This window comes from Passer domesticus, chromosome 10 (genome assembly GCF_036417665.1).
Source record: "Passer domesticus isolate bPasDom1 chromosome 10, bPasDom1.hap1, whole genome shotgun sequence".
Taxonomy (NCBI): Eukaryota; Metazoa; Chordata; class Aves; order Passeriformes; family Passeridae; genus Passer; species Passer domesticus.
In genome coordinates, this window is record NC_087483.1 from 8,365,312 (window position 1) to 8,387,085 (window position 21,774).

Sequence of the window (21,774 nt, forward strand, 5' to 3'; positions counted from 1 at the left end):
AAAAAAACTACCAAGCCTGTTAAGGGGGAGAACTGCACTGCTTGGTATTAATGTCCCAAACAGCCCTGCTCTGTAAGTGCAGTGCTGCAGAGTTAGTCCTTTAATAACATGCTCTGTCTGCCCTTCCCAAGCCTCTCACTCAGGACTATTACTCTTCTCTTGAGAATTTCACATGTCTTAGAGATGACAAAAACATAACAGGGGGGGAAAGGGGTGGAGATGAGTGTAAGTAGAAGTAGATGGACGGGTCCACAGCTAGGAAATTGTTTCTAAGTGTGCTTCTTGAAAAGATATTTTAAAAACCAAACTGTATTATAATCCCCAAAACCTATATTTAACACCAAAAGTGGAGAAGAGACTCTTTCAGAAGGGGATTCCAAGCTCTATTATTCCATTTCCCAAAAGCTTGTGTGTACATATATAAATTTTAAGAAGCAACAGGCACAGGGCTCTGTTACTCTGTCATTACTTCTCTGTGGAGTTGTCCTTTAAAGGATTAGGTAAGATGTGGGTACAGGTTGATAGCTGGGCATCACCATCCTGCCAGAACACAGCCCAGCACAGAACTTCTGCCCTGTGCATCATCTTTGCAACATGAGCTGTTTATTTATAGTCCTGTGGCATCCCCAGTGCTGGAGCAAGTGGGAATTCCTGGAAATGCAAAGAGCTTGGCAAACTCCCTGAGTCAGGAAACGTGTCAGAAATGGCTCCAGCCTGAACAAAGCCCAGGACACACTAGCACTGCTCTGTCTCCATAGGGCAGCAGGAGGAGGTTTAAGTAATAATTTAATTAATCCAAAGTAACTAATGTATCCTGCTGGGCTAAATGCAACAGAGTTGCTGGGAATCTCCTTGCAGAGCTGTGTTTTTTCTCTGTGCATGCTGCAGGTGGCTGTAGGGCTGCAGGCACAGCACAATCCTCACCCTTGTCCACTGGGGCAGCCTGAGAGCCAGCTCCTGAAAACAAGTGCAATAGCACTCTTTTCCAGAGGTAAGGAAAAGAGCTGCCCACCTAGGGGGCTGAAAAAATTCTCATAAATACCCCAAAATTTGATCATTTTTGGCAGTGAAGATGGGTGATGTCACTTGATCTGGTTTGGACCTTTTGTCACTGAGCAGGGCTGGCCCCATCCTGTCTCACTGGACACAGAAAAAGCTCCTCTCAGGCTCTTGCTGGATTTTCACACCTACAAAACCCCATGAGCTATTTTTCTGGCAGCTGGGACATGTGGGAAGGCTGGAAAAACCTGTCTGAATGGAATTGCTACTGGATAAATTGTAATTGTACTTGGCAATCCAGTCTTTTAGGTTGTGCTTTCTTTATAACTAAACACAAGACTAGGTTCAAGGCAGAAATATAATGAAAAAGGAAAATAAAAATAAAATATACTTAACTTTGGGCAATGAATGCCATCCTCCTTTGAGATGCAAAGGCACATCAGGAAAATGGCAAGGAGTAGACTTCTATAGAATCAGCATAGCAGGCACCAGAGCCAAGTACAAGGGATGGTACAATTGCTTTAGAGAATGGCAGATATTTTACAGAGAGCCTCCCTCTGAAATGCAGGTGGAGAATGACCACAGATGCTTCCAGGAGACTTAATTGTCCTTGCCAGCAAGGCTCATTATCCATACATAAACATATGTGCTGCCTCTCAACAGCAAAGTGCAGTTTTTTCAAGAGAGTATTTTAAATCTGAACTGCTTGACTGTCAAATTGGTTCAGTCTGGCTTCATTTTAATTACAGCAGCCATTGGATCATGCTGGTGGGTGAGGGAAGATGTGCTACTTCTGTAGGCAAAGGAAGGTATCTTTGCAAAATGTCTGCCTGTAAAACACTGCTCTGTCTTCAGCATCACCACAAGAGTGAGAATGGAGGTCAGCAGTGAGCCTTAGTGCCTGTTCCCATGGGGTTTTCCTCTGGGCTTCAGCCAGGATTACCTTATTAAGAGAATGCTGCCTTTTGTTGATGGAAACTATGGAAAGTGAGAACTGGACCTTGGTTTGTTGCCCTGCAGCACCTGCAGCCCCTTTTAGCAGAGCAGGCATGTGGAAAACACAGCCAGGTTAGACCAGTAATGGTGTTTAATCCTCGTTCTGCATTTGTGTGAGGCACTGGGGAGCAGAGCCCGAGGGAAGCAGGCAATTTCCTGCAGGTATTTAACAAGGTGTGGCAGGAAAATGAGGAGAGGGCAGTACCTCTGGAGGCAGGATTAGCAAAGAAGGGGTTTTCTCCCCTCAGGCTCCATTTATAACTACCTCATTGGTGATGAAGGTGAGGCCTAGGTACTTCAAAGCATGTGTAATGTTGGGAGTGGGCTCAGAAAGAGCTGCCTTTGAAGTGTGACTTGAGAATAGTGGGTTGGGCATGGGACAAGAGGGGTGAGTGTCTTGAGAAGTGGAAAAAATTGGGTGGAAGGAGGGAGAGGATTTTTTTCTCTAACCTATTGTGTCAATGCTAACACAGAGACCAGTTCCCATCTCCTGAGCTTGGCCAGACTTCTCAAATAATAGTTAACTGTGGTAGCAATCAAACTGCTGGATATTCTAGTTGGGGAAGTAGAATTGAGAGGTGTCAGGATGCAGGTGCTGTCAGGATCATAACAGGGTGGTGGTCACTCTCCTGGGAATGAACCAGGCCCATTTCAGCAAGCTGGGCCTGGCTGGGGTACAATACCCTCAGCTTTCAGAGCTCAGCAATCCTGCTCTTCACAGAAAATGAAATAAAATCACTGTGTTTGATTTATGTGTAGCCCTGGTGAAGGACCCTGGGGGCCCCAGCACTGCAGCTCAGCAGCATGAAGGGACACTGCTGACACACAACCTCTGCTGTTTCCCCAAAGCCTGAGCACAGCCTGTGAGTTTTATTTCTTTTTATTTCCTAGGTCTGAAAAAGTATGAGATGCATACATGCATGAGCTTCTGCCATGAGCAGGATTGCAGACTTTGCAAGCATTGTTGTTGGGGTGTCTTCCTTCTTCAAACAGCCAAGTCACTACACTTAAATGTGAGTTTTCAGGGATGCTGAAAGCCTTTTAGAAGTTCCTTTGTCCTTGTACTGTAAACTTAGCAGCACAACCTTTGAGAATGCAGGAATGAAAACTCGATGCCTGCAGCAATTCTCTCTAAGCTCATACCATTTGTGAATAAAGGTTAATAATGTTTGAAACTCTTAAAACTCAGTTCCATTTACCATCCTTAGGCAAAGCAAAACAAACCACTACCAAAAAAAAAAAAAAAACAACCCACCCTGGAAGTATTAATTCAGGAAAACAAGTAGCAGGTTTTGTCCCATCCACTATCAAGAACAGCAGCCCAAAGTGGACAATCCAGCCCAGGTACTAAAACCACAACCAGCAAAGCCAAATGATAACTGACCAAGCAGTTATTAAACAAGAGGACCTGACAGTCCACTGTCATCTCCAACTCTGTTCTTGTCAGTGTTAGGGCTCTGATTGTTGCTATTTCCAGCTGAATGTGCTCAGCTTCCACTTTTTTCTACCTCCTTGCTGCCATGAGTTTTTACTCACAAGACAGGAGTTTTCCAACTCCAGTGGCACATTTAGAAAACAAGGTGTTTTCCCAGATGGAGGCTGAAGTCCCTAACACATTGAACCCACTGGGGACAAAACAATCACAAAAACACCCAACATGTTTCCAGCTCACTCCTCATTAGTAAGACCTGAAAAACAGCACAAACCCACAAAAAGTGTCCTCTATACAAGGACAGGAATATCTGAGCCCTGCTAATTCCTGTTCTTGTGGATGAGTGGTGACTGCAGCCTCACAGCACAGCTGTAGCTGAAATGAATCTGAGGGGACAAGAAGGGATGTGGAACTAGAGGAGCACCTGAGGCTGAGGGGTGCTGCCAATGTCTTGCCCTTGTTTGGATTCTAAAGCTCCCAGTACACAGGATTCTGCCCTGTGTTCAAAATTTATGAGCCAAATCCTGCAGAAACAAAGACAGTGGTTTTAAAGAAAAATCATCCTGAACTGGGACTTTTTATTGATCTGTTTGTTTTCCCTCTGGGTCTTTCAGCCTGCTGAGCGTTGCTGAACCAGGGTTTTCCATAACCATGAGAGGTACACATTTTCCTCTAAAAAAAACCCTCTAAAAGCACTTGGGGTGCTGATAAAATGCCTGGGGTTGGTGAGGCTTTGGGATTTGGCTGCAGCTGAAGGTGGTTGCATTAACAGCTTTCAATTACCATCAGCTGCAACCTGAGGTGTGGGGTTTGTCAAGAGAGGAATGGCCTTGGATTAAAAGTCTGCTGCACCCCACTTTGGTGTGTTCTGAGTGCAGGAGGGAGAAGTTTGAGCTCTTGGCTGTGGAGGTGGTTGATGGGGCTTGCTGTATTTATCCTTTGGGGAATTTGGAAGTCTCCTGTGCTGGTGTTGCAAGCCTGGCACTGGGTGTAACTGGGGACTGCTCTCCACAGCATGTGGGGTCTGTCTTTTACAATGTGACCTGAGTCCTAACTTCATCCTCTAGGAGTCAATAATGTGCAAACATGTGTAATAATATTCTTTGTCTGTGATAATTTGGCTTTTCTGCTTGCCTTGCTTGTTTCTAAAGAGAAAACCCCACATTTATGATCCCACAAACTTGCCCCTGTGCTCAGCTTTCTGCAGCAGAACACTTGCAGAGCCCAATCTCAGAGCAGTCCCAGTCCTGGTAGGAAAGCCTGGCTTGTGTTAATAATGGTATTAAAGATCCTAAACCTTTCCCAGACTTCTGCTGGGGTGATTGACCTTCTGAGGAGCTCACTTGGAGCCTCTGAAATGACTTGAGTCTCCCGCTGTGTTGATCAAAGGAAGCAGCTCTCTGTGATGAGGTAGGGCCTATCAGGATGTCAACAATTAAATTGGACTGCTGGCCAAACTGTCAGAACTGGGGTGGGTGACATCCAGGCACTGTAATTATTATGGAAAACACCATATCTGGGATTATATCCCCCCGGCCCTGTTCCCACAGGTGCTGTATCTACTTGGAGCCTCTTTCTGCTTAAGCAAGGCTCCGTGGGCAGGAAGGGAATTGCTGCAGGTTATGTGACAGCCCAGGACAGAGCTGAGGCTGGACGTGGGCTATGCCAGCTGTCCTAGCAGAGCTTGTGTGTAGCTCCTGCAACAGGAGCAGCTGTAAAAATCATCTACAGCTGCTTTTTTTCACCTCTTCTTGGTCACTTTTTGATTTCCCAGGGAACTTAGGTTGCCTGGAGAAGTTGTGGCTGCCCCATCCCTGGAAGTGTCCAGGGCCAGGTTGGACAGGGCTAATTGGGATAGGGAAAGGTGGCCCTGCCCATGGCAGGGGGTGGAACTGGATGAGCATTTGGGTCCCTTCAACCCAAACCATTCTGGGATGCTCTGACCTCCCCTGAAAACACCAATTCCCTAGTGTTAGTGCAGGTGGGGCAGGCTGGCTCCAACCTTTGTTCCCAGCCCTCCAAACCCATCCTGAGTGCCAGCTGCTTCCCTGCTCCCCTCCCACACACCTTCCTGGGGAGCACAGGCTGCAGCCTCCTCCAGGTGTGCTGCCCAAAATGCCTTTGTCTCTTGCATACAAATTGTTTCCATTGAGGGGACTTTTTTTCCCCCTCAGCTGAATTACTGTGAGAGTTTCAATTTAGTAAGAGAAGAGCCTCAGAAGTGTTAGCTTCTGTGTCCAGGGAGAGAGATTGTTGCTTTTAAGGTTTTCCTGAAAGGTGCAGGTGGCAGAAGGGAAGCCCATGCCCCCGAGGCCAGCAGCTGGCACAGCAGCCTCCTGCTTGGCTCCTCTCTGCCATTTTTGGGATACTCAGGTGCTGTTTCAGGGCACACCAACAAATTTTTCACTGCCAGCAAGCCTGCAAGGAAAGGCTGCTCTGCGTGGGTGATTATTTTATTTTCCTGCCTTTTTTTTTTTCCCTTTCCCACCCCAGCCAGAGCCTTGGCACAGCTTCTGGCTCTCCTACGTTGCCATCTGACGGCAGCATACGCCTTGTGTGGCGCTTGGCACCTGCAGGAGGGCACCTCGGGCACGGCTTTGGGTGAGGAATGGTGAGGCCTCTGCCCTGCCTCAGGGCAGCAGCAGATTCATCTGTGATATCCCACCCGGGGCTCCTTCCCCCTGGGAATCAGGAGCTCCTCTCTGCAGAGGAGGGAGCAGGAAAAGGAAAACCAAAATTCAGGTTCCTGCAAGAGGCACCGTGCGTGCACCAGCTTGCTTTCAGTGGCTGCAGGGGATACCAGCAATGTTTTACTTCTTATTTTTGAGACCAGGCAGAGCTCACTCCTTACTTGTCATTGCAAATGTACAACATCCAGCTCTTCCCCTCTTAAAGAAATTGCTTTAAAAATAATCTATTTTTTTTTCCTTTTAACTGAAGGAGGTTCATTTGTCACTCAAACATACTTGTTGGTTAGCTGCATGCGTGTGTACTTCTCAGTTTGCTCAGAGGGCTGTGATAATCCTTAAATCTGCTTTTAAGCCAGCCTGGTCTCCCCATCCTGTCTGCTGTGGGCAGCTTGTGGCAGCCTGAAGTTTAAACGGCTGGGGGGCACTCAGGGATGGGCCATTACCACATTTAAATGTTTCTTCTAAATGCTAGGAAAGGCCTCAGCAGGGGAAAAAAAAAAATATTTGCATGCTTAATTAACTGACCAAGATAATTAATACATGCCCAGCTCCAGGCCTGCAGGGAAGGTACCAGAGTCAATGGATCCAGCTGTTATTTAACAGTGCAAAAGCTTCACTGCTTCAGTGAGGTTGGGCTAATGCCTCTCATAGCTGAAATATTTGGAAAAAGCCATCCCAACTCTGCTAGAGCATCAGGAATCAGTGGATTTTTTTACTCCTGGCCAGAGGAGGTTGCCTGCATGGGGCAGGACTTGCTCATGCCTGGCCCCACGTGCCTGGGGCAGTGGATGGGGATGCTGAGCTTCTCCAGGTGCCTTTAGGAAAGTGCTGCTGGCTCAGGATCTGCCGAGCCTTCCCTGTGGGTAGACTGGAGGTGAAAAACAAGCAGGTTTGTTCCATGCTGAACATGCCCACGTCTTGTCACACAAATGTGCAGCACGGATGAAAACAAAAAACAAGCTACAGATGGACACGGGCAACCTGTCGTTAAGCACAAGCCTCTAAATTCAAAATAAACATAATGCAGCAGCTCAGTGTGGTCTCAGTGGGATCCATGAATTCCCACAGTGGATGCTGTAATGTCCTGATCCTTGTTTGCACCTGGGACTTGACTTCAGTTCAGATTTCATCTGTGTGTAAAACAAATGTTTGAATGGGTCATAAAGTCTTGTATTGGTTGTTGGTTACACAGGGGAGTGTCTGAGTGCCAGTGAGGTAGAAGGCCCTTGGGAATCCCTGGAAGCTTGGCCAGAATTGGCTCCTGAAGGTGCCTTGCTCTGTCCTGAGACTTGCAGATGCTGCCTAGGTAATTTGAGGGCAGTTTCTTCAGTCTTAGTAGACACTTGCAACAAAGCCATCACAACTTCAAGGTCCTTCAAAAGGATTATTCCCATGCCCCTGTTCCCTGCTGCTCAGCAGTTTTTCCTTAATGCCTCTCCTTGGCCTCTGTTGCTGCAGGTGGCACCTCCTGCTTGCCCTGTCCCGAAGCAAGCCCAGAGAGGAGGCAGCTCTCCCCAGGAGGTCTGACAGGCTGCACACCACAGAAACAGCCAGAGGCAACCAAACAACCAAAATGCTGTTTTCCTTATTTCTGGAGGGCAGAAGCTGTGGCAGCAAAGGCATTTCTCCAGAACTTCAGCTCCTCTGGGCTGCCTCCCATGCACAACTTTTTTCTGGAGGCACTTGAGATTTAATTCCAGCTGCCAAGGATTTCTTCTCCTACCCAAGGAGATAAGAGCAGCTGCACTTGGCCAGGCCCAAGCTCCCTCTTGCCTGGTATTTCATCTTTGGCTGATGAGAGATCAGAGGTAGCTGAGGAGGCAAAAGCAGGCACTTTCCTCAGCTGACCTCCCCACCAGCCAGACATCACCTGCCCGTGGCTGCCAGAGCCCCAAAAAACCCAGTGCCTGCCTCTCCTTGGAAAGGGCTCCCAATTGGGCACAGGAAAACTCAAGAGCACCACAGGGCTCTGGTGGAGGTCCTGTGGAGCTCACTGAGCTCTGAGCAATTAATTGTGTGGCACATGGATCTGTGTGGGTGCCAGAGTAATTAACTGAAGTGAAACACATGCTCTTCCAGTCTTACATGCTGTGGTTAAGACAGAAATGAAGAAATGAAGATGACCATCAAAATGAATTATTTCTCTATTAGCAAGGCTCAGGGACATCTCTCAGCTGTGTAATTAATTTTAATTGTGAGTGAGTGACTCCTGTCAGGGCTTCAAGAGAGATACTGCATCTCTCTCCCACAAGGAAGACCATAACTATTCCTGTATACAAAGGTCTGTGGAGAGTGAAGATTTTCTTCATATTTGAAAATTTTCCAGCTGATGGAAATAGAGAAGCTCCTGCTGAGAAATGTCCCTCTTCACTGGGGGACTGAAGGGGTCTCTGCACAATGCAGGGAGAACAATGTCTTGTACTTGGGTTTGCACAGCAAGAGACAGAAAACAGAATTAATACAATTAATACTCTGGGTGCCTTGTTTCTGGTCTCCCCAGCAGGGATGGTCTGAGGTCCTCACCAGACGAGTTATCCATGGCTCAGCCTGGTGAAGGAGGTGCTCAGGAGCTATCCATGGCTCAGCCTGGTGAAGGAGGTGCTCAGGAGCTATCCATGGCTCAGCCTGGTGAAGGAGGTGCTCACCAGAGTTATCCATGGCTCAGCCTGGTGAAGGAGGTGCTCACGAGTTACCCATGGCTCAGCCTGGTGAAGGAGGTGCTCACCAGAGTTATCCATGGCTCAGCCTGGTGAAGGAGGTGCTCAGGAGTTATCCATGGCTCAGCCTGGTGAAGGAGGTGCTCACCAGAGTTATCCATGGCTAAACCTGGTAAAGGAGGTGCTCACCAGAGTTATCCATGGCTCAGCCTGGTGAAGGAGGTGCTCACCAGAGTTATCCATGGCTCAGCCTGGTGAAGGAGGTGCTCACCAGAGTTATCCATGGCTCAGCCTGGTGAAGGAGGTGCTCAGGAGTTATCCATGGCTCAGCCTGGTGAAGGAGGTGCTCAGGAGCTATCCATGGCTCAGCCTGGTGAAGGAGGTGCTCAGGAGCTATCCATGGCTCAGCCTGGTGAAGGAGGTGCTCAGGAGTTATCCATGGCTCAGCCTGGTGAAGGAGGGGCTCACCAGAGTTATCCATGGCTCAGCCTGGTGAAGGAGGTGCTCAGGAGTTATCCATGGCTAAACCTGGTGAAGGAGGTGCTCACGAGTTACCCATGGCTCAGCCTGGTGAAGGAGGTGCTCACCAGAGTTATCCATGGCTCAGCCTGGTGAAGGAGGTGCTCAGGAGTTATCCATGGCTCAGCCTGGTGAAGGAGGTGCTCACCAGAGTTATCCATGGCTCAGCCTGGTGAAGGAGGTGCTCAGGAGTTATCCATGGCTCAGCCTGGTGAAGGAGGTGCTCACCAGAGTTATCCATGGCTCAGCCTGGTGAAGGAGGTGCTCACCAGAGTTATCCATGGCTCAGCCTGGTGAAGGAGGTGCTCAGGTGCTATCCATGGCTCAGCCTGGTGAAGGAGGTGCTCAGGAGTTATCCATGGCTCAGCCTGGTGAAGGAGGTGCTCACCAGAGTTATCCATGGCTCAGCCTGGTGAAGGAGGTGCTCACCAGAGTTATCCATGGCTAAACCTGGTGAAGGAAGTCCTCACATGAGTGCAGCATAGCTGCACACGGGGTCAGGGAATGCCAGGATGGGAAACTTTGAGCCAGGCAGTTCCTGCACTCTTTGTTGTCAAGCAGGTAAAACTTTCCGTGTGACACACACAATTTTTAGCTATTTGCATATTAATTTACCTTAAAATGCATTTAAAAGGTCAAAGTGCTAAAGCGCAAAGACTTATAAAGTATAACCTTTATAATTACCCTTATGGAGAAAATATTTACATTGTCTTAGCTTTCATTTGCTGCTGAAATACCTTCTAGTGGCATGGAAAAAAAAAAAACCAACCCCAAAACCGAACCCAAACTATGCTATGTTTTAATTGCAGCCTGGCTTTTGATCAGATGTGTATTTTGAAGGGAAAAAAAAAAAAAAAAAAAAAAAAAAAAGAAAAGAGGAGGAGAAAAAAATGTGGCTTTGTGTGTATTCTGTGTTACATTATTATTCAGTAAGCCTTAAACCATAAAAGCTCCTACGGGAAGATTCATTATCGCATTAAGTACGAGATAGGGAGGGGATGCCTTGCTGGCAGCCGCAGACAATATGTTGCTGTTTTACTTTGTTTGGGTTGATCCCCCCCCTCCCCTCTGGGAGCTGAGTGTTCTGGAGAAACAGTTTAAGACACAGTTGGATGGAGCGGGGGGGGGGAAGAAAAAAAAAAAAAAAAATAAGAAGGAAGGCAGGAAGGCTGATGGAGGCAAGTGACCTTCGGCAGGCTGGAGGTTTCTAAAGGCTTCCTCTGACTTCAAACACCTCCCCAGGCTGCAGAGAGCCCTACCCTGCGGCTTCCAGCCCGGCAAGCACCGGCCGAGAGACCCAGAGAGGTCGGCATCCCCCCGCGGGACCCGGCATCCCTGTGCGGGCATCCCTGTGCGGGCATCCCCCGTTCCCCCGGGCTGGGATCTCCATGGGCCATCCCCACTCTCTGCTCCTCTGTGATGTTTTTTTCTCACTCGGTGCTCTCCCCTCCTGCCCTCTGAAAGGTTCTCTCCATCCCCGGGGAGCTGCGGGGTGATGGGAAGGGCAGTGGTCCGGCTCTGCCAGGGAAAGGAATTTCTGGGAGCGATCAAAAATATTTGCGGAGCACCCAGATCGCCTAGTTGCAAGAAATGGGGAAATAGGTGTTCTCCTCCCTTAGTCACTGATTTACAGGGGCTCAGCTTGTGGGTGACTCATCTGAGCCAGCAGTGGAGGCGGGGGGGGGGAAGAGCTTTTGGTAAAAGAAGGTAAAAGAGATTTTGGAAAAGGCTCAACACCTGTCTTCTGACAGGAGGCAGGTTTCAGGCATCTTTTCTGGGATGCTCACTAATGAATAGCCTGGCAAGCAGGGTTTCTTTTTAAATAACAGTGTAGGCCGTCTTCTCATACTGATGATACACTTAAAAAAGAAGATATTAAAGCCCATTTATTCTGCTTTGAAAACTAAAATCCTTGCGACAGAGGCCTGGCTTGGATTGTTCTTTTGGTTAGAAACCCCATTCTTCCTGCAAGGGAATTCTGCAGTTTCAAGACTGACTGGTTCCCTAATTTGTGTCTTTAAAAAAAACAAAACCAAAGATACATCACTTGCGCATTATATTTTATTGATGTTACTGTAAAATACATATTTGCTTGCATTCCTAATTGGGGAAGCACAGATGGCAGTGGCTTCTGCTGGAGTGATACGCTCTTTAAAATATCTGGTAACATTACAACAAAGTGTAGTCATTAAAATAAGTGTCTGTGTGTGCTGCAGGATTTTCGTTCTTAGGAGCAAAGCTCTCCTCTGTTTTAAGGAGGGAAGGCTTGGTTTAACCCATACCTGGGCTGGTACCTGGCGTGGTGGAATAAATCCAGCACAGCGGGATAAATCCAGCGTGGTTCACCTGACCGTGGTGCTACCAAAACCGCTCGTTTGAGGGCAAATTTATTCCTTCTGCATGAAGGTGTTCACAGGGGGGGTGATGTGTCCACAGGGTCTGGAGCTGGTAGAAGTCATAGATAAATTTGTTTTGATGTTATGTGTGCAACAGAAGCTGAGGAGCAGCCATTGCCTCCTGGAAAATGCACTGGTGCTTAGGGTGTCCTGAGGGCTTGGCCCTTGGAAGGGTACTGCAGTTGTCGAAGGGGAAAAATAAGATAAATTAAGAGAAAAACATTAAAAAATTAAGAGGGGAAAAAATGAGGTAGCATTGGATAAAAGCTGTTCATCTCCAGAAGACTATTTTAATTTCCTTATCCAAATCAAACTGTCGTGAGCAAGCGCAGAGCAAGTGAGCAGCACTTTACAGAACACTTGTGATGTGCTGGCAGCAAGCAGCGAGCACGGGAGGAGAAGGAGGGAGAAGCTCTTTCCGTGGTTTCATTTCAGAAACAGCTTTGTGGTGAAGCCATCAGGCGCCCTGTGTGCTTTGACCAGCTCTTTTCCCCTGCTGCAGCTTTGCCACGGACATCTCAGTTTGGGTACAGCTCTGCAGCATCACTTGCCTTGTGTTAGGAGGGTTCAAATGCTAGCAGCTCATGGAGAGCTGGACTTTCCTTAGCTCTGTTTTCAAAGGTTGCACTCCAGCCATGTGCTCCTGGTGTTATGAGTTTTGCAGCCTGTGCAGAGGCTCATCCTGTGCCTGGGTTCCCATTGGAGCAGCATTCCTCATCCTGCTCGGCCACACACTCAGAGCCATCAGCTCCTTTGCTTTTAATTAGCAGCCTTAACGACCCAGCTCACAGAGCCCTGTGGTTACCCGGGCCTCCCTGTTGTGGTTTGCCATGGAATTAAGGCTGGCTGTAAAAATCCAGGCCTTTGGCACAAGAGGGAATGAGCAATGTGATAGCAAGGTATGGAAACCATATATCACTTGCCTGTCCTGCCTGCTCTGCTCTTGCTGGAGGGGAAAATGCTGCCGTGGGATGGTATGGGATGGCTGTAGGATCATTGTGTGCTTTCTCATGGAAAGCTTGCCCTTGTTCAGTTGTACCAGGATTGAATAAGCCATAGGGAATGCCATGGATGTAAATATGTCCAGTTGTTTAACACAAAGTGTATTCACTGATGAGGCTTTTTGGGATTTTTCCCCCTACCGTTTGTGTGTTAAAATTGACAGACGTGTGAGGATTTGGGGGAGAGGGAGAAGGGCAGGCAGGTGAATCCCTGTGGAAGAGTTTCCCTCATGGCAGCACAGCTTCCTGATGGATGAATCGAGAGCAGCTTGGGGTTGGAGGGTGAGAGGCTGGACATGAGCTGGACACGTGCACTCACAGCCCAGTAACCAAACCTGTCCTGGGCTCATCCCACAGCCTGGGCAGCAGGGGAGGGGGGATTCTGTCCCTCTGTCCCCTCAGGTGAGACCCCACCTCAGAGCTGCCTCCAGCCCCGGGGGCCCAGCACAGGAAGAACATGGCCCTGTTGAAACCAGTCCAGAGGAAGCCACTGAGATGATGAGAGAGATGGAGCAGCTCTGCTGTGAGGGAAGGCTGGGAGAATTGGGATTGTTCAGCCTGGGAAAGGGAAACTTCCAGATGATCTCATTTTTGCCTTCCAGTACCTGAAGGGAGCCTGCAAGAAAGATTGAGAGAGATTATTTACACAGGCCTGGGGGGCCTGAAAGGACAAGGAAGAATGGCTTCAAACTGCCAGAGAGTAGGTTTACATTGGATATTAGGAAAAATTCTTCCCTATGAGGATGGTGAAGCCCTGGTACAACTTACCCAGAGAAGCCTGTGGCTGCCCCATCCCTGGAAGTGTTCAAAGCCAAGTTACACAGGGCTCAGAGCAGCCTGGGATAGTGGAAGGTGTCCCTGCCCATGGCAGGGGGTGGCACTGGGTGAGTTTAAAGGTCCCTTCCAGGCCATTCTATAATTCTGTGTACACATCTTGGAACCAGGAGGAGTTTCCAGTGCCTGGGCATGGGAAAGGTGGGAAAGCTGACTGGCTCTAAGCTTCGAGCAAGCTGTCAGGGCACTGACAGGCAAGAAGACTGCCCTGGCTTTTCACTCCCCCAGGCAGCGTTCCCCAGGGACACCAGGGAAGGCCAGGGTGTTTTTGGGGAGCACTCCAGCAGTGATGCCACGTGTTCCCAAAGGAGCAGGTCAGCAGTGCTGGCTCTAAGGTATCAGTGTGCCTCCAGCCAGAGCAGGTGCTGGGGGAGGAGGCTGGGAAGGAGGGGGGTGAGGTACCAGCTGCGTTATTAAGCCTGATCCCAAACCCTTTGAAGTCAATAGAAAAATTATCCTCGACTTTGATACACTTTGGATTGAGCCTTTTAAGTCATGAGAAAGACATCCGCGTTATTAAACCTGCAGCAGAACGCTACTGTTGGTTACATATGCTTTTATTTTTTAATGGCAGTGGTAGGCTTAGCCTTGGGCACTATCTGAGCCTCATAAATAACCCATGTCAAGTGTAACACACCTACTGAACAGCCAGAGAAGACAGAGGACTTGGCTGTTTATCTCCCTGCATTTTTCAGTAACGAGCCACTTGTGCCTTAGGAGGGGTAGATGTCCTCTAGCATTCATTAATAAAGCATCCCTAAACAGCCGGGCTTCTCCTTGATCATGCAGGGCTAATGCGATAAATATCTTCTTTCCACACTCTCCTGACAACTGAAAGGCAGGAATGCAGTCTGACTTACCACGTCAGCCGGGCAGGAATATGACAGGGCTGATTTCTCCCTCACATCTGTCAAGTCGAGGTCCGGCACCCGCTGGCTGCCGGGACAGCGACAGCAGAGCAGGGAAACCTTCTGGGAAAACATTCCCAGCACAGCGCTGGAGTCACCTCCTGTGGCTGTGGGACGGGTGAAACCCCATGGGAAAATGGTCAAGGTCTCAGTGGATGGAGCTTGGGACAATCTGGTCTGCTGGGCTCTGCCAGGAGACAGTCTTTATGTCTGCTTTAAGGTCTCTTTAAGCTTTAAGGTTCCTTTCAAACCACTCAGCTCTAAGATTTTTTGATAAATTCAGAATAATTTCAAAATATTATTTCATAAGCACCCACAGGGACATGTATGCAAGCCCCAGCCTGTTTGGTCAGCGAGGGGCAATTGTTGAAGGTCAGATGCCACCATCAAAATAACTTGGGGGCCACCAATTGCTCTCAGGAGCCAAAACGGGTCTAAAAATCATCTGAATTTGTTCATCATTGCTTTTATACTGTGTTCTGGTATTTTCCCCCAGTGGCTCATTCCAGCTGGAGGGCCTTATGTGAATTTACATCACTGATATATATATACCCACACACACACATATATATACATATATTTTATATATATATATATATTTATATATATATTGATAAAGTGTAGATACCAGCCATGCAGCCATTGACCTGTGGCACCAGCGTGCACCACAGCAGCAGGGAGAGACACTGGTTTAATTCAGGCAGCAGGGAATTACACCAGGGACTTAAGTTGGACCCTACATCCCTTGCAGCACAGCAAGTGAAAGCCCCTGATGTATTTGAGCTTGTATCTGGGTTTTTGCTCAGCTAACATGTCCCACCTTTTTCCCAGCCCACAGGTATCTCATGGGAGCCCTCCTGTTTTAGGAGGGGGCAGGACAGACTCCCCTGCTGGGACTGCTGTGTACAGGTATTTTTTTCTCTCCCCCAGCCCTGTGTTATTACTCTCCCTTCCCTCCTCATCCCTCCCTTCCCTGCTAATGACCGAGGAACCTGAATTCCTGAACGGCCTGGCTGCTCCGAGGCTGACACAGATGGGTTAGCTCAGCTCTCTGCCCCCATTTTATTTTATTGTGCTGATTTAACTGCACAGCCAAGCCAGGGCTTCCTGCTCAGGTGGTTTGAGATGGCTGGTGGGGAGCAGGTCTGTCATGGGCTGTGTTTGCACAGCAGGATTACTGGGGATGCCTGCTCTAGAGCAGCCTCAAACACTGAGCCAAAGCCGGTTTGCTTCTAAGCCATTTAACCCTTTAAAAGGAGGAAAAAGAAATAAAGGAGGTCAACCATGAAAGAGAATTTAATAATTGCAGCTCCTACATAAATATTTGCTGCTTCTCCCAAGTGCATGATTCCTCTAGTTCCTCTTGTTAAAGAGGACTACCCGTGGGACTCTTGGTTTAAAAATATTTCTGTTTCCAAAGCCTTTTAAGGACCTTATTTAGTCCATATTGCCGTGGGGGAGGGACAGGGAGAGGGGCCAGAAGGGGCCTGGATATGCAGAAGCAGCTCTCTGACATGTCCTCCCTGGGTCAGGGTGCAAAGGAGACCCTCTCCCTCCAAAATGTTGTTCCTGTTTCCTTCCCCTGCTTGCCCCCTGGCCAGAGCAGCAAGCCAAGGTCTGTAGATTTTTTTTCCCCCCTTCCCAAGCAGCTTTCTCCTGGCACAGCAGCCCGGTGCCATCCTCAGGGCAGCAGAATTCACAGAGGAGCACAGTGAAATGGCATCCTGGTAACTGGGAGAGTATTTCCAGCAGGCCTGCTGCAGCAAGGGCGGGCTGAAGGACAGAGCTGGGGCTGCAGTTCTTGCCTTGTGTCTGAACCGGGCTGTGGCAGCCAAAACAGGAGGGGGCAGACAGGGCTTCGGGCAGGAAGCTGCTTTAGGGGAATGTGCATTAATCCCCCTCCTTAGGCCCTCTTTAAATGATCACAGGCTGGAGGGTATTTTAAAAGAAGCTAAAAGGAAGACACTTCACTGCTTTATCCCCATGGCTTTGGATTTTCAAAGGAATTTGAGTATCCAGAAAGACTTTTTTCACTCTGCACAGACCATGAATTCTCATCAGTCTCCTTTTCTTGTGCCATCTTTTCATCTCCCTGATCCCTTTCTCCCCATCGCTGAGCCACATCTGGCTTTCCTGAAAGCAAAGCCTCAAAAAAAACCCAACAACAACAACAAAAAAAACCCCATATATTTGAAGCACTCCATTTCCCTGTGTGTGTTCCAGCCCTCATTTTCCCTCGGAGAGGTTTGGACGTGCGAGGACAGTCCTCTGCAGCAGAAACCTTGGAGTAAAAGTGTTAATTGCTGAAGGTTTGGGGTTTGGTTTTGCTAACCACAAGTGCAAGTGGAAACAGCCTCATAGGATACAGTTGCTCAGAGAGCTGGCAGGTGTTAAATAGCACACCCAGAGCTCCAGCATCCTCCGGCTGCTCGGCTTTGTGGTGGTTTCTGACTAATAGGCGCCAGCTTCACTTCTACCTTTGAGGAGCCTTGGCAGATGCTCACTGAGCCACCCCCAGGGCTCCAGACAGGCTAAGTTAGAGCCTTGTTCAAGCCCCGGGAGGCACAGGCCATCCCACAAACTGATGTATCAAATGGGGCTTCTCCGACTTCTTAAAAGCAGCTTTCCACTCTCTTGCATGTGGGCAGAAACCCCAAATCCTTATGACATCTATGTGAAACTGCCTCTTTCATGTCAAGCAGTTTCCATCCAAGACATTGAACTGAAATTTTATTTTGATGTACCAAGTGTGCCTGAGGTTAGTTTTTTATGGGGCAGGACATGGCTGCACAAAGCCATAAAGAAGCAAAACTATCTTTTGGGGGTTGTTTCCCCTTTCAGAAAACAGATCTTTCCTAAGGACTCTAAACATGTCCTTTCTCCCCTCAGCCTCCTGATCTTTTTCAGGGGTGGGACCAAAAGTCTTTGTGAAATGCAGCCTTGCTGTTTCTCTAGCTCCAGGAGCCCCAGTGGGACAATTGCACCTGTGGTGGTTGGGAGAGCCAAAGCCTGGCCCTGCTCTGGTTTTATGTTCATGATCCATGTCTGCAACAGGGCTTTTTAAATACAAGAAGTTCAAGATCAGGAATGTTCCAAGTTTCCCTTTTAACTTCTAAAAAAATTTAAAAAAATATGGGATGGCTGGGAGGTTCCTGGTTTCCCCAAATATCAAGCATTTTGCTTATACAAAGAGGGTTTGGAATGAGAGTTTTTTCTACAGCCCTTGTGCTTCCAGCTGGAAGGCCAAGTGTGGTGTGTGCCAAGAGCCCAAACTGAAAGGGTTGCCATAAGCTGAAGATGGATTTTCAGGTGGGTTCAGGGAGAGCCAGCCCTCCCAGCCCTGGTGCTGACAGCACTACTCCAAGCACAATCAAACCAGCATTCCATCCAGGACAGCTCTGTCAGGCACAGATCCCCCATTCCCCTGGGACGCTGCAGAGGGACAAGGCTGAGGCTCTCCCAGTGCCTGCACACACACCATGGTAAAAGTGGCTCTGGGCTCCTCCTGCCTGTCTTGGATACAAACCCAGCTCCTTCACTGCAGCTTTTCCCACCCAGCCCCTCCTCCTGCCCTGAGCATCTCCTCTCCTGCGCACCTGCCTCTCTCTGTTGTGGCTTGGCCTCCTTGCTGTGCTCACAGGAAGGGCCCAGGGGACACCCCAGCCGTGTGGCATCTCCCTTTCCCTTCTCCCCCCCAGCTCTCACCTACCTGGCAGCATTTTGGCCACATTTGACAGAGGAGTAACCACTGTCAGAGCAAGCAGCACCCTCGGTTTTCACAACTGGCTGCAGGGGAAGCACCTGCAGGTGGGGTCTGCTCCCCACCAGCACATCTGGAGCCACAGCTGCCAAGTGGAGGTGGCTCAAATAGAGGTGGCCGTTCCTTGCAGAGGAAGATTTTTTTGGGGGGAGAGAGTGAGAAACGGAGGAAGTGCAAGAAATGCACAGAGGCTTGCAGAGGGTGACGGGGAGTTGGTGCAGCTGGCCCCCAGCTCTGGGGTAACTGGTAGCTCACCCAGCCCTCTGCTGTCAAGGCACCTCTGAGATCTGTTTTTCATGCCCAGTATGCTCCTCCAGACTGGAGCTGGGCAAAGGGCTCTGCAGGATGTGACACAGCCAGTTCTCCTGCAGGAACCTTCCCCAAACCTGGCAGCACAGCTCCCTCCTCCCTCTGCCTGCCCTTGGCTGTGCCCCTTGGATGCTGCAGCGCTCTTCCTTGGGGTGCTGCAGCCTGAATCCCACAGGAATTCCAGGTTCTGCATCTCAGATCCCTTCCCCATGGCCTTGCCCAGACAATGGGGATGTGCAGTACATCCCATGGGGTACTTTGGGAGAAGGTGGTTCAGCATCAGTGCTGCATGGCCCAGCCAAACTCATCTTCTGAACAAAAGGAGACTCTAAAAATGCCACGGGACGGGTAGAAGGGAGTCTTTTCCAGAGCTGCAAATACAGCATTTTTGAATCGGTTTATTTTATTATTTTTTACATACAACTATAATCTGAGGACTGAGTTTTATCAGAATGTCCCTTATTGCACACCTGGCAAGAGGGAGGAAAAGAGATTTATTTATTTTTTTAACCTGTGGAACATAAAGGAACTAAAACATCCCCGCAGATCTTAAAATCCTTGGTACTTCTGCATTCCCTCAGAAGCTGAAAATGAGCGGAGTTTAATTTTAAAGCCCTCGTTCTGTGCCTTTGAAACAAACGTTCTCTTCCTTCTGATAAATGATTAAAGTGCCAGCGATTTATTTTTTAAAGGAAAAGACCACAGGAATTTCTGAGCTCCACACCCCTGCTCAGGTATAAATTTGTTCTTGCTGAGATGATGTTCCTGTACTTTACTCCCCACACACTTCCCACCCTAATAACACAGGGAACAAAAAGAAATTGCCCCAAAATAATAAGAAATAAAGAGATGGTGGTTTTAGTAAAGTTATGCTTTATATGGCATTTTCCAGTGATGGTGAATTCAGTGAATTTGGTTTTTCAGGTTTTTTTTGTATATGTGTGTGCACACTTTGGCTTTTAACAAGGTTATTACAACCAATGTTATGGACAAACTTGAAGGTGCAAGATTTTATTCTTTCTCTGCCAGCACGGATAATGAAGTTTTATCAACTCCCTTTTATTATAGTAATCTAAAACTGTATCCTGTAATAGGGTCATAAACATTTAATGAAACAGAATGCTGTGTGAATTTAAAAAAAGAGAGCGAAACAGGCTTTAGGGTGGACAAATGGAGAACAAAAGGGAGCCCAGGTGTCTCCAGTCCAGAGCCCCAGTGAGCTGTGCTTCTCCACCCTCATCACTGGGCCAATGTGTAGCCTGGGCATCTCTTGCTTCACTCCCATCAGTGGGATTTTCCCCTGGGTTTAAACTTCACCATGCCCAAAGTGAGGTGCTGAAACGCTGCCCTGATCTTCACGAGGTCTCTATTTTTTCCCCCCTACAATTTAAACCCTTTCTGGTGTGTTCTGTGGTGACTTCTGTGTATTGTTTCACCGTGTAAGTGAAGCAGGGGGCTGTGCATTCCTGAGCCTCCACAAATGCTGCCCAACTGCCACCCCCGTGCTTTCAAAGAGCAGCTGTGCAGTGCTGTGCCATGGCAGTTGCAATCACTCTGCAATGACAATAGGAAAAACTGATAATAAACATCAAACTCGACTGCCTTTCACCACAGAGAAAGTTCAAGTGTGGTGGAAAGTTTTGGGGGTTGCTGTGTAAATCACCCCTCGCTTGCTGGCTCCGTAACCTTTAGTGGGGAAAGTTTGCAGGCTGGGGAGGAGGGCAGGCATCCCACGCCTGCCCAGGTTTGAGAGAGGAGCCTGCCACCCTGCTTGGGGGTTTTGGGGGTGGTGAAGGGCTTGGGAAGGATGGATGCCATACACAGGGGGATCTGGAGAGCACTGGGAATTGAGGCAAGATGTGGAGTGTGTTTCACCCTGGGAGGGTTCCAAGAGATCCCCTGCAAACACAGGCAACTCCATCCTCTGCTCTTGGTCCTTCAGGAAGCACACCTAAAAATATCCATCATTAATTTCGTGTAGCCAGCCTCCCCAAGGTGCAGATGTGTAAATGTTAAGGTGTATCCCCTTGCTGAGAAATAGCTGATATCACACAACATAATAACCTGGCCTGCTACCAAAACATGATAACGTGGCCTTTGCCGTGCCAAAATTGGCTTACAGCAGCCTAAAACAAATAGGCATGGGTGGGCAAACAAAAAAAAAAGGCCAGAAATATGATAATTCCTTGTTGGGAACTGCTCATGCTCGGCCATGTGAGTTTGAGTTAGTGTGGAGGGGTAAAATATGCAGGGAAAAACTATCTGGATCACCCTGGTGTTTGTGTGTAGCCTTGATTTCACTTGGTAAATACTGTGGTTAAAAAATCACTGATTGCTGGAAACTTGATCAGAGTAGGCAAATAATATTATTCCTTCGTTATCTCCACGTGCTCTCCTTTCACAGAGCTTTAGCTGGGTACTGCTTGTTTCTGTCCTCCCTTCCCCCTGTTGCCATGCCTGTAGCTATGGAATAACAGCAAGAATAAAGATTATAACTAGCTGAAAATTTTGAGTGGTTTCATAATATAAAATTTAAATTAAAAAAAATAAATTGCCTGTTCATTAATTGCTATTTACCAACCTGGTTATTTTTTTTTTCTTGAGAACACTGAGGATTGTGAATCATGAAATATGTTTCCAAAAGTAGCAAATTTTAGTTCAGGTGGACATTTTTCAAGTTTGACTGGCAGAAATATAAATGGAGGGAAAAAACCCCAAACAATTCACAGCTTTGATTTCAAAAGATTCTACCAAAGTGCACTTTTTTTCTATGTGTCAAGGTATATTGGAAAGGACATGCCTTCACTACAGTAAACTTGCAGAGCTGGTTTTCTTCTGTTCCTCCTACTCTGGACTAATGACTGTGACCAATTTATAGTAGTTTGTACCAAATCCTAACTTTTCCCCTTTTCTTTGATCTTAGTGGAGTTAGTTGTGGCCCAAAAGGACTAATGTGATGTAGAGAGTGATGTGGTTGAAATTTTATTCTCCATCTACACAGGTTTTCCTTTAGGTCTGTTGCAGGTGGGCTTTTTGTCCCCCCTGCATTGTTTTAGTGAAAATGGGGAACATCGCTGTGGAAAGAGAAGCTTTAAAAATAACACAGGATCTGGAAGCTGCCTAACACAAAGTACATAAATTATCAGAGCCAGCTTTCAAAATGTGCCTGTGCAAGTGTCGCACTCAGACACGTTTCCAAAAGTAAACTGGAGTGGTTGTAAGATAAATGGTGCCCCAGAGAAAAGCAATAAATAGCCCGGCCACGTGCTCGCT

The 21,774-nt window shown here is 48.0% G+C and overlaps 2 long non-coding RNA genes across 3 annotated transcripts in view; both read left to right on the top strand.

Annotated features, from left to right (window-relative positions):
• The window catches only part of LOC135308548 (uncharacterized), a 33,468-nt gene extending 15,624 nt beyond the window's left edge, over positions 1 to 17,844 (top strand). Inside the window, exon 3 of the long non-coding RNA XR_010368951.1 lies at positions 15,264 to 17,844. This is a non-coding gene — a long non-coding RNA (uncharacterized LOC135308548). The remainder of the gene's footprint in view (positions 1 to 15,263) is intronic.
• LOC135309406 (uncharacterized) lies at positions 1,615 to 8,708 on the top strand. 2 transcript variants are annotated; one of them, XR_010369676.1, is made up of 4 exons: positions 1,615 to 2,276; positions 2,887 to 3,008; positions 4,042 to 4,085; positions 7,576 to 8,708. It is a non-coding gene; the product is annotated as an uncharacterized LOC135309406 (long non-coding RNA). The 2 variants fall into 2 exon arrangements; XR_010369677.1 differs by lacking the exon at positions 7,576 to 8,708 and adding an exon at positions 4,734 to 5,018.
• Positions 17,845 to 21,774: the final 3,930 nt, after the last annotated feature.